Raw genomic sequence first — 13,623 nt, forward strand, 5'->3', positions numbered from 1 at the left:
CCGCTAAGACTCATGAGCCGGACATGGTGGTATGGGACATCGTGGTCGAGCTGTCGGCCTACGCTGGGGTGACGAGCCTCCCCGTAGTGACTAGTGAGCACACCAGACTCGTGAGCCGATTATGGTGGTATGAGACACTATATTCGCGCTGTTGGCCTACATTGGTTGGTGACGAGCCCTTTATAGTGACCTCGAGCATACCTTGATACTGCAGTAAGGCGACGAGCCTTAGTGTAGTAACTGAGGTATGATAGGCGTGCATTGATTGGTAACGAGCCCTTTGCAGCGACCTAAAACCATATGATCGTATGAGATTGTCTAGGACTGACGACCCTAGAATGGATCACTGTTTGGAAATTGATATGAGGAAGGTACCTTAGCTTCCCAATCCTGTTGTATAAAAAGGACTAATAACAACTTGGTAATCATGTTCATGCACCGCATTGCATATGCGTAGAAGTTGTTGGCACTGTGGGAGGTTGTCATGTGTAACATAAGATGAAGACACTGAGGGAGTACAGGCGAGGGCATGCATCATTTATACATACATCCTTGCATTAACACGAGTACTTTAGACTTGTTTAATTGTTTTGCCTCATCATTACTGCTTGATTGATTTGATATCATGTTAACTTTTACTGTATAGTTCCACTGAGTTGATCACTCACTCCCACGTTCTGGGACGGTATTTCAACACCAACCAGACCCTGTCTTAGATGCAGATGTTGACACGATCCCTGAGGCAGAGCAGGATTACGAAGATGATGAGGACGCGTTTTCTTTCATGCAGTTCTCAGGCGGGTTCATGTGAGCCATGTCCTGATATGCGGGGATTCTGGGTTTTCATTGTAATTATACTAGATGATGTCATTTGATACTTAAATTTTTGAAAGCAATACTTGTTATTATGACCTGGCATGTATACGTATTTCAGGGACTTACACATGTACACATATGTTTCTTTGAGTCTTCCGCTTGCGTCTTTCACTTATCCCTGGATTATGTTTGCAGTTTGGCTTAATCTATTCCATGTCTTATGCACTCATACAGACAACATACATCCATCATTAAATATATTGCATAAGTGATGTTTTGAAACTCGGGAGCTGAGTTATGCTCGACCCCCGATTTTCAGAGCGTTACACCCTTGTTGGACGATGGACAGTGTAGATCAAAACATACGTCTTGGTAAGGCCCACCATCCAACTTGATGGTGAGGATAAGACACATATATCACGGTGGATCCCACCGTCCAAGCAATGGACGGTGGAGATATAACACATACCTCACGATCATGCCCACAGAACTTGCTGATGTCAATACAGCAACTATATAGCTGGCATGAGGTACCCCAGCCAATCCTATCCCCAATCGTCTAGGGATTGGACGGTGCAGATACAACACATGTTATCAAGGTAGGTCCCATGTGGGAGGGTCCCACCATCCAAAATGCTGGATGGTGGGTAAAACTCACACATCAAGTGGGATTCCCATCGTCTAAATGCTGGAGGTGTGGGAAAATACATAAATCATGGTAGCCCCCACCAAATGGATGACAGGGATGAAACATATACATCAAAGCAGGCTCCACACATGTGGACCAAGGTGATGTTTGCGTTGCCTCTCCAGTAGCATGGATGGACGGTTTGGATATAACAGATACATTAAGGTGGGTCCCACTGTCCTTGCAGCTGGACGGTGTGGATGCCACATGTGCAGGCCCCCACCGTCCATGCAATGGACAGTGGATGGTATGGATAAAACACTTACATCAGTGGCTTCCACGTGGGTGGCCCACATAGTTTTGTATCGGTTGATATTTGTGTTTTCCTCTCAACCAGCCCTATCCAGATGGATAGGCAGCAAAGGTGGGCCTCATGTGTGGACGGTGGAGATCAAACCTATACATCACAATGGGGTCCATGTATGTGGGCCGCTTGGCTAGGATCAAGCCGATATTTGTGTTTTCATTTCGTCTGGGCTAGTCCAAAATGGATAGCAAGGTAGGCCCTGAACATGGCAGCAAGGTGGGCCCACTTGGACAACGGTGTGGTCCACATGGTGGATGACATGGATAAAAAAATACGCTATGGTGGGCCCACCATTATATATATGGTGAGCCCACCGTTATGGTGGACCCACAAGATGGGAAAGAGAGAGATAGAGAGATGTGGGGCGGGGGAGCTCCACCATTATGAGCTCCCCTAGAACTAACAACATATATATCAAATGGGTCTCAAATCATATGGGCCCTATAACAAAATCACGATCTAGTACTATGAACACCCATCGTTGGATCTTCTTGGTTTTATGGAATACCAAACTCCTTGGCTCTCTCTTTGATGGAAGATGATGATGATTGAAGGGCTAGGATAAGAGATTTGGGGGTAGGAAGTGGGTCACACACAAAGCTCTTTCTCTCCTTCCAAATTTTGGATGTCCACCCTCTTTGGTTGCTTGGAAAAATGGGTAGAGAAAGAGAGAGAGAGGGGATGTTGTAAGAGGAGGTGAAATGGAGGGTATGGGCTCTCTTGACTTGTTGGTAAGAAAGGAATGGCTAGGTATGGGTTCATTTGACTTGGTGAAGAGAGGTATGGGTGAGTGATGGGTTGTGATGGGATGTACTTGACTTGTGATTGATTAATTAATGTGATGGATTGTAGAGATTCTTTTCTCGAGATTCGCAATGCGCGACATTTTTTTGAAATAACCGCGGGCCCATAACTCCGACCTGTGTATCGCATCGATGCACAAGACGCGGTGTTGGAACCGCGGCGATGGCATGGTCACTAGGGTATAAGTCCCGGGTCGAGTTGACTTGGGTTGACAAGGTGCGACTTAGGGTCATGCGCAAATGCCGATTATAGGTCGCAGTTTGCCGGAATTCGATAGGGAGGATCACGGAAGTTTAAGGAACGGTATAGACTAGGATAAGGGCCTTACGTTCAATGTCATCGAAGACACTTCGATGAGATCTAAATTAAACTGTTTTTGTGTTTATCATTTTGAACTGATTTCTTCCCACAATCACACACTAACACTTTTTGAATATGTTTTTCCTATGAGTTTGGCTAGATAAAGGGTTAAGTTTTATAAGGTATTTATATGTTTTTGAAGAGGTCCCAATGCTTTACCATTTTCAGTGCTTTGAACACATTCGATCTTCGAGTCTTCAATCTTGAATCTTCATTGGGGCTCTCCTGACTCTAAGACTTATAACACACATTAATTAACAAACTAGGGCACCTACACAAGGTGATAGGAGGGTGGTGGAATATCCTACAACTAATGAGATAATTGAAATTATAGGGGATTCACCTAGAAAGGTCTTCTAGAGAATTTAGACAAAAGATATGCCAATAAGATTGAGTCTAAACTCTAAAAAATGGTGGATTTCAAGATCATTTTCAAGGCGGAGGTGGAAATCCTCATTAGAGTAAAAAATCTCAAGGAAGATGACTTGAAACTCATGGGATTAGAGGTCTAGAATGTAAGATATTAATATGGAATCACTTAGCCTTATATTGCAACAAAAACCCCTCAAAATTTCCAAAGACCAGATGCTCTATATAAAGGAACCGAGTTCCAATGGTCATAAAACGGGCAGAAACGACTAGTCTTCGGTCCGACCAAATTTAGCTTCGGTCGAACCAAATTAGACAGGAAAAGTCACTGGAAAGATTTTGACACTTTCGGTTGAAACGAATATGGTCTTCGGTCGGACCAAACAAGGTCTTCGGATAGATCGAATGTGGCTTTCGGTTACAAACAAATTTTCTTGGATGTCTATCTTAGAACATTGACCTGTTTTAGCCAATTTTGGTTGCACTGAAGATTCCTTAGGTCAGATCAAAGATTGCTGAAAATCCTCTAAATCCTAGTTGAACATGTTTAAATGAATTCCTATGGCTTTGAATGATCAAATAAGGTTTTTCTATTAGGAATGGATCATCTAGAGGTTCAAGGGTTGTTTTGGGTTAAGGGTTAGAGTCACCAAGGCACCTCATATATTTGTTCTTGCTCATGTCCACTTGTGTCTCTAGTCTTCAGCTTTCCGGGGCCCAACCGACTCCCTTACACAATGGCTCACATGATTGATAAACAAGGTTCACAAATTAGTGCACGACATCTAAGAGGAAAATTACACAAATTTACCATAGAACTTCTTGCAGAACATCAACGGTTGAAAATGAAAATGGCCAAAGTTTGATAGAAAAATAAAATTAAATAATTGAAATCACTGGACCATTCTAACTATTGGATGATCATATTTGAAATCTACACTTGGACAACCTGATGTAATATAAGTATGCATTTGTGCCATGCATGCATGAGATACAGAGCCGGAGGACCTTTTTATTTTGAGGTTTTTCCATATAATTGCTAGCCTTTAAGGCCATCGACCTATAAATGCCCAATTTTAAAATATTTAAATTAATAAGCTTATGCTTTAAAAATATAGAAACATAGCCGCCTCTTGGATTTTGACCATCGTTGAATGTCGAAAAAACACCATTAAGGTATGAAAAAGACATATTTGCCCTCACTCTGGTTTTTATGGTTATACCCTATTATAAGGGGGTGGGTAAGAAGAAGATTTGGTTGGGCCCACCTTTATCTACTTGTGTAATTGACACCATCCATCCATTTGCCTACTTATTTTAGGCCATCAACCCAAAAAAATGAGTTAGATTTGAATTGCATGGGGACCTTCCTACACAAAACAGTGGTGATTGAACTTCCACCATTATAAACTTCTTGGGGACTAGTAAAAGTTTTTGATCAAGCTGATATTTATGTTTTCCCTTCATCTAGGTCTGTGTAACCTTATGAATAGGTTTGATGAAAAATAAACATCATTGTGGGCCATGGAAGTTTCTATTGGTGCATGTTCAATGACTATTGTTTCCTCTCGTGTGGCCCACTTGAGTTTTGGATCCGCCTCATTTTTTACCATGTCTTAAAATACGGTCACATCTTTGTAGAAATAGTCAGATGTGACTTTAATCACATTAAGAAGATTGATCTTTATTAGGATGTCCAAATGCTTCTTGATTATTGCTTTATCCCAAGCGTTGTAGTAATTGTATGAGGACAAGAAGCCATGAGTCCATAACTCTTCTGTGCCCCATAGGGAGTCTCGGGTATGGAAGTGCTTTTGCGTGGTCTCGAAGATATGAGTGGGGAAGAGGTTGTGAGGGTTATAGTATGTTATTAAAAACCTAATGGGAGAGATTTTTCCAGTCCTTTAACTTGAACCCCTATCTAACATAAGAGCCTCCAAGATTTGTGGCTCCTTTATAGCCCAATGGGTTGTGTAAAGGATCCTATTGTGCGTCACCTTGTCCGTGAGTTCTCTATAGAGAATCAAGAGGTGGAGACGAAGATTCATCGGAATGATAATCATTTCATCCCTAAAGGGGCTATTGAATTTTATCATCTCTTGGTGCACCTTTACGTTGTCCTAGGTGTTCTAAAGACACTTCTTGTTAAATTCCTTGATTTTTTCTTGGAGTTGTTGCCCCTTACTCTTCGACTATTTCTTCTTCGTAAAAGAGGGAGGGTGAGTGGCTTCTCTATTGGATGGCTTGGAGTTGTCTGTCTGTAGGTTTGAGGTGGCCTTCAGTTAGTCCTCTTATTCTGTTTCTTGACCCTCTTGAGGAGGTCTTTCTATATCTGCCTATTATTATAGTTTGGCGAATGGGGATGGCCAGACGTGATATTCTTTCAATTTTTTTTTTATATTGTTGGTGGACTTGGATCTTTGAATATAAAAGGATTGTTGACCATGGTTTTGACCCTTTTTCTAGGGTGATCATCAGTTTAGGGGGATTGAATATCTTGAGATTCTGTCCCCTAACTCCTATAAGTCTGATGGATAGGAGTCTAGGGTTCTTAGTTGGATCCATGTGATCTCTTACGCTTTTGCCATGGTGATGAGAAGAAAAGATCAAATAAGATTTCAGCAAAGTATGGGGACTTAGGCAAATTTATGCCAAAGCAGGAGACTGTTTGCGTGATCGCGCAAAAGCAGTAATTTGCGTGGTCACGCAAGGCGGTTTTGTTACACGATCATGCAAAAGGATGATGAAGTCTGAACTTAAAGTAAGAAATGAAGCAAAATGAAGGGTGGCCGATTTATATAGGCTATGGGACCCGATTGGCTATTGTGCGAACCCGATCGCACAACAAGTGTGTTGTGTGATCACACAACGGATGACTATGAAGAGAAGAGTTTTTATGCAAATAAAAGGTCGATCCTTCATTTGCATTTCTTCAAGAAGAATTTAAAGGAGGATCAGAGGGCATCTGTTGGATCACAAAGTTTGTTGTATAGTCGCGTAATAGGAATGTGTTGTGTGACCGTGCAAAGCATTGAGTTGCGCAATCGTGCAACTAAAGAAAAAGATAGAGAGGAAAAGGAAGTTGTGGAAGAGAGGTCAGCGGCACAACTGAGCTACTATGGAATTCATATATCATAGAGGGTTTACTGGCTCGCGCAATAGAGGAGTGTTGCACACCCACGCAACAGAGTTATGTGGCACGTATATGGGGCTTCACATGTGCGAAAGCCTATAAATACCCCTTCATTCCTCTCATTTGGACATTGGAAAATTTGAGAACTTTAAGAGTTGAAGATTTGCAGAATTCAGGTATCAAGCGGGTCACGGCTTGGGAAGAAGAAAGAAGAAAGAAGAAAGATGAAGAAGTTCTCGCGATGACAAGAGCGCAATAGGGACTCTTTGCATGACCACTCAACATAAGTCCTACAAGACCAAAATGTTATATTTTCATACGGATTTATCTTGTATTCATCATGGATCAATTATCATATGTGTATCTTATGCATATTAGTGTAAAGTTGGGGTTCCAAACCTGCATAAGTCTTATGTCATTGCGACGGATATTCTACAAGCTGGAATGCTACCGAAATTACTGTTGGGCTATATTTACTTGTCATTTAATAATTTCACAATTAATTATACTGTGTTAGAATTAAGGGCAAGGTAAGTAATGTAATAAGAATCCAGATTAATGAAATAAGTGATGACAAGTATTCTTGGTTCAAACTTCTTTTATTATTATTGAATATAGATATTCTAATCTTTGTGGCACGTTTCTAATCAAAACAATAAGCATGAATAGAATTGTGCATAACTAACAATCCCAAACACAAGCATGCATAGTGGTTTGATTTCCGTACTCCACTCTCAGCGAACACACTCGCCTGAAGTGTATCGATATTCACTATTAGATGTTTTAAATCAGATTTACATCTAACTTTTACAAGAGTACACTCCCGTCAGAGTCTTACATAAGGACTTACACACTTGTTAGTGCACTGAGTTTTTCAATCACGTGAGTCCATATGTCAGAAAGTTAGTTGAGCCCTTGAAAGATGAAGACCAAAGACACATGAGGATATGGAGTATCAAGGAAGTGAAGAACACATAAATGAGGTACCTTGTTGATCCTAACCTTAGACCCAAAACAACATTAGCGTCTAGATGATCCTAACCTTTATTAGTAAACCTTGATTGATCATCACATAGCCTTATGAGCTAAATTAAAATATGATAAGTTAAGCTAAAAGAGGTGCAAAGCTGTTATAAAAATATCAGCCCAAAACAATGGCTTTCGAGTGAAGCTCAATCCCATCGACAGAACCTCGATGTGTCTCAGGCGAACCTTCTATCAATCAAAGATCAGGGTTCTATCAATTGAACTTAGTGCTTGATTGATCGAAAGTGCCCAGAAACTCCAGTAATTAAATGCATATATTCTGGAATTTCTTGATGCCAATGAACTAGTCTTCGATGCCATCGACTATGAGTTTAATTGATCGAATGTCTCGCTCAATCGATCGAGAGATCAATTTTTTCCCTTTTTTACCAGTGAAATTAGGTTCCTTTATATAGGGCATTCGTTTCTTGGGCTTTTTCATGGGTTTTTAGTGCAATAGAAGCCTAGTTGATTCCTCACTCATATTCCTCATCTTAAGCCTTTAAACCTATGCGATTTAATTTATCTTCTTAAGCTTTACCACTTTAATAAGGATTCCAACCTCTATGTTGAAGATGAATTCAATCTCCACTTTGTTATAGAGATTAGACATGAACCAATAGTCAAATCATTGTTTAAATCCTCTATGACACCCAACTAAGTGAATTTCCTAAGAAATCAATTATCCATTAATTCTATGAGATTTCACCACCTCCCTTGCCTTGGTTACCTCATTGGCACATCACATATAAGGTGAACATTTGTAGAAGCTAAAGTATCAACATTAATGATCGTGGGAGCAATTGAGAAACTGATTCATGCATGAGAGAGTATTGAAGAAGCATCTCAAGTAAGGCACTACAAAATGGGCTCAATCCGACAAGTTGTCAATTGTAAGAGTCTACATACACCCCTTTTGTAAGATTGAGTGTAAGAGTTTATGACCCAAACTTTAATAGGTACATGTGTAGGACGTAGGCTCTTGTGTAGGGTTGTATTTACCAACACAAGTGTGTACATGGTCCACCGAGCACGGGTGTGTACGTGTTAGTCTTCATAGGAGCCTCTAGCAGGAGTGTACGTAGGTCCTTGGATTAGGACCGTTAGTAGTTATTGGTTAGCTAATAGAAAAATAACTTTGTTTCCATAGGATCCGTCGACACGGGTGAGTACATGAGTAAGTCATTGTGTAGGCCTCTGACAGGAGTGTGTGCTTCTAAAGGTAATATAAAACCTCCAATAATGAATACCGATGCACTAAAGGAGAGTGCGTCCACTGGGAGTGGAGTAGGGAAACCAAACTACTATATATTCTTATATTTGTGATTGTGAATTGCGTACATTTCTATCAATGCATATATGATTGATTAGTTGAATTACTTGAATATATGAGTTATATTATATGTTATGCACTTAACTTGTTAAGCATACACAAGTTCCATTCTTGGATTATTGACATACCTGTATAACATTCTAACTACAAAAGTAATATATCATGCCCCAAACTCGGAAACCGGGCTCATAAAATTTTCGATCGCCGAATCCGGTGCCGACATTCTCCATAGTAGCCCATTCTCGGCTCCTAGCTTCCATATGTTAGATTCCAATCCTGTGATCCTATAAGGAGGATTTTTCAATGTACATTTAACTCGTAATAAGTATAACCACAAGTATACCCAAATTACAAAGGCAACATCATCATCATCACATATCCACTAATATAAACATTTGAACACAATGCTGAAAGGGAAATACATATGTCAAAATCAAAGCTCTAGACGTCAGCTGCACGCTCCATGCTCAATGCCGCCGCTGTAACCTAACATTACCTGCACACATCTATCGTGCATAAGCTTATAGAAAGCTTAGAGGATGGTGAAAGTGTGTGTGCAAGGTAAGTGCTAAGTAAATAATATCAGAGTAATCAGAATAAGCAGAAATGCTAACAAGCACATAAATTATACAATATCAGAATTACTGGCAAGTTCATAAATCATACGATATCAGAGTAATGCGAAAATATGCTGATAAGCCCATAAATACTATCAATTGTACCAAGGCTATGTGATGTAAAAACATAATAAGACAATATCAGATGCCTTACCTAGACCATATAAATGCAGAAACACAGTAACCCAAAATGCCACATGTCGTGGATATAATGCAATATGCGATGCGAATGGAATGACCATGCTAGAGTGTGAAGTTGAGATGATAGTACGTAGTATCGCAGGCTATGGGGTCCATCACAAGGGACTTCTATCCAAACCAGTCCCATACCTAAATTTAGATAGTCAGACTCAATGTGGTAAACTCCTGATCTCAAGTTAGTTGTGCGCCTCAACCGAAATCCTTGCCATTGCAAAGGTACACGTAATAATTAGTTGTGCACCACTAGCCCAAGTGGATAGTGAATGAATGAATGAATGGGTATGCAACTCCTACTCAATAAGTCCACATATCAGTATGGTTCCTCTCTGGGATCATCACCGGGGTCTGGCACACTCTACATGTAAATCGCCGCCCACTGACGTCCGACCATGCAAGTGGAAGAGACCTCACCATCCGCCTAGCCAGTAGTTAGCCAATACCTACCCGACACGTCGATAGTGGACCTATTCACGAGCTAGTCAAACTCAGCCTAGCAATGCTCCCTACCCTCGGGCGGGTAAGGCCACACCTCCTCCCAACTGACCACGACACAGTGGGAGATGCAGCCTCTTGGTATTTGGCCTTCATGCGCTCATATATATCCACTCGGTCTCGACATTAGGGCATCTCCTGGCCACGGAGGTTTAGAAATTTTCACCCAGGGACATCTATGACGCTCGTATGCTAGAACCAAATATTTTTGGTGTCCCATCTGGCTATCCACGATATGCCTTTGGAGGCTACGACCTTGATGTCGCTAGGATATACAGTAATCACAACACACAATGCAAGATACATAAGTCATACAATCCAGTCATGCATCAATCCTGCGCATACCGTGCACTCATGTGACATAATCTCCACCTATCAGGGAGTTTCATAACAACCTGCCCAATAACATATGTAATGGTCAACCACATCTCATAACAAACATGCGGATGATGTGTATGGGCATGTATCATGATGCTATGCTGTTACATACTCATAATCGGTATTAATAACCGGCATCAACAATCGGCCTCGATAATGTAGACATTTAACCGACATTGCCCCCAAGGAATTGTCCACATAGAGCCTAACATATAGCGGACCCATGGCCTCACACAAGGACCTAATATACAACACCATGGCCTCACTCAAGAACTTAATACACATCACAACGGGCCTAGTATACATCACAACGGGCTCCATCGCCTGGCCCTCAAATGCACCACAATGGGCTTCATCACATGGGCCTCATATACGTCACATTAGGCCTTAAACACGAGCTGAATACACACCACAATGGGCCTCAAATATGGGCCGCATATACATCACATTGGGCCTCAAACACGAGCTATATATACATCACACAGGCTGAATACACATCACAATGAGTCTCAACTACGGGTCGTATATACATCATATAGTCTCGATAATCAGCCTTGGCAATCAAAATTGGCCTCAACAATTAAAATCGGCCTCAACAATCGGAATCGACATATAGAATTGGTCTCGATACTTGGCCTTAATAATCGGAATCGGCATATACAATCGGCCTCGACAATCGAAATCGGCCTATACAATCGGCCTTGACAATTAGAATCAGCCTCGATACTCAGCCTCGACAATCGAAATCGGCCTCGACAATCGAAATCGGCTTCAATACTCGGCCTCGACAATCAGAATCGACCTATACAATCGGCCTCAACAATCAGAATTGGCCTCGATACTCAGCCTTGATAATCGAAATCGACTTATACAATCGACCTCTACAATCAGAATCGACCTCGACAATTGAAATCGGAATTGGCCTATACAATCGGCCTCGACAATCGAAATCGGCCTATACCATCGGCACTCGGCCTCGACAATCGAAATCGGCCTATATAATCGACCTCGAAAATCAGAATCGGCCTCGACAATCAGAATCGGCCTCAATACTCGGCTTCAACAATCAGAATCGGCCTATACGATCGGCCTCGATACTCAGCCTCGACAATCGGAATCGGCCATACAATCGGCCTCGACAATCGGAATCAGCCTTCATACTCGGCCTCGATAATCGAAATCGGCCTATACAATCGGCCTCAACAATGGGAATCGACCTCAATACTCGGCCTCGACAATTGGAATCGGCCTATACGATTGGCCTCGATACTCAGCCTCGACAATCGGAATCGGCCTATACAATCGGCCTCGACAAATCGGAATCGGCCTCGACAATCGAAATCGGCCTATACAATCGACCTCGATAATTGGAATCTACCTCAATACTCAGCCTCGACAATCGAAATCGGCATATACAATCGGCATCGACAATCAGAATCGGCCTCGATACTCGGCCTCGACAATCGAAATCGGCCTATACAATCGGCCTCGACAATCGAAATTGGCCTATATGATCAGCCTCGACAATCAGCCAAACAAGGCCTAAGGGAAGGTTACAATGTGGACATTAAATCATCATTGCCTATCAATGTGGACATTTAACCTACATTGCTCCCAAGGAGTGGTCCACATAGAGCCGAACATACAGTGGGCCCAAGGCCTCCCACAAGGTCCTAATATACATCACCATGGGCCATAATTACATCACATCAGGCTACTCCCACAGGCGTTAAATACGTAACAGGTGGGCCCTGCACATGGGCCATCAATACATCTCAATGGGCCATGACCCATGGGCCTTAGTACATCACTATGGGCCTCAACCCATGGGCCCCAAATACATCTCAATGGGCCTCATTATATGAGTTAAAAATACATCACGATGATCCTCAACACATGACTTGGAAATTATATCACAATGGGCTGCTCATATGGGTCTAATATACATTAAGTGGGCTGCATCAATGGGTTGCACTAATGGGCCTCATATACGATACAATAGGCCGCAAATATATCACAATGGGTCACATCATATGGGCCATAGATACACCACGATGGACCACAATCCATGGGTCTCAATACTTCACAATAGGCTACAACCCATGGGCCTCAAATACACAACATGTGGGCCTTGCACATGGGCCTCAAATACATAACAGGTGGGCCCCATTACATGGGCCTCAAATATATCACATGGGCCTCAAACACGGGCCGCATAAATATCACAATGGGCCTTACACAATGGCCTAATATACATCAAGTAGGCCACATAGCACGGGCCTCATAGACATCACAGTGGGCCGCAGATCCGTGCCGCATATACATCACTATGGGTCTCATCATATGGGCCGCAATTGCATCTAGGTGAGCCTTAACAGATGGGCCACAAATACATCAAGATGGGCCTCTTGGATGGGCCATACTAATGGGTCACAAATACATCCGGGTGGGCCCTATGGATGGGCCATAAATACATCAAGGTGGGCCTCATGGATGGGCCACACCAATGGGTCACAAATACATTCGGGTGGGCCTTATGGATGGGTCATAAATACATCAAGGTGGGCCTCAAATATACATCACAGGTGGCCTTGCAATTGCAGCAAGTGCATAGCTGGTGTGAGGGTACTCCAGCCCTCATATGCATCAAGGCAAGTTCCACCGTCCAAGGACTGGACGGTGGAGATACATACATTACGTGGGGTCCACGTACATGGCCCGTTGTTAGGACGAGCTCGTCAAATGGATAAATGGTTTGGATGTACTATATACATCATGGAGGGCCACGTCCCAACTTAGCTGGACGGACGGTGTAATAAGACCCATATCTCACAGTGGTGATGCCCCACGTCCAGACCGCTGGACGATCTGGATCAACGGATGGACGTAGGGGATATGTAATACATACCCCAAGGTGGGTCCCACGTGGTGGGCCACCCACTCCATTTCTCTCCCTTAAATATATAAATATATATTATAATATTATATATTATATTATATCATAACTACCTGTATAATATAATATAATATAATATAATATAATATAATATAATACAATATATAATATAATATTATATTATATCATTAACTCTCCCAGCG

The sequence above is a fragment of the Magnolia sinica genome, chromosome 7 (genome assembly GCF_029962835.1).
Source record: "Magnolia sinica isolate HGM2019 chromosome 7, MsV1, whole genome shotgun sequence".
NCBI lineage: Eukaryota > Viridiplantae > Streptophyta > Magnoliopsida > Magnoliales > Magnoliaceae > Magnolia > Magnolia sinica.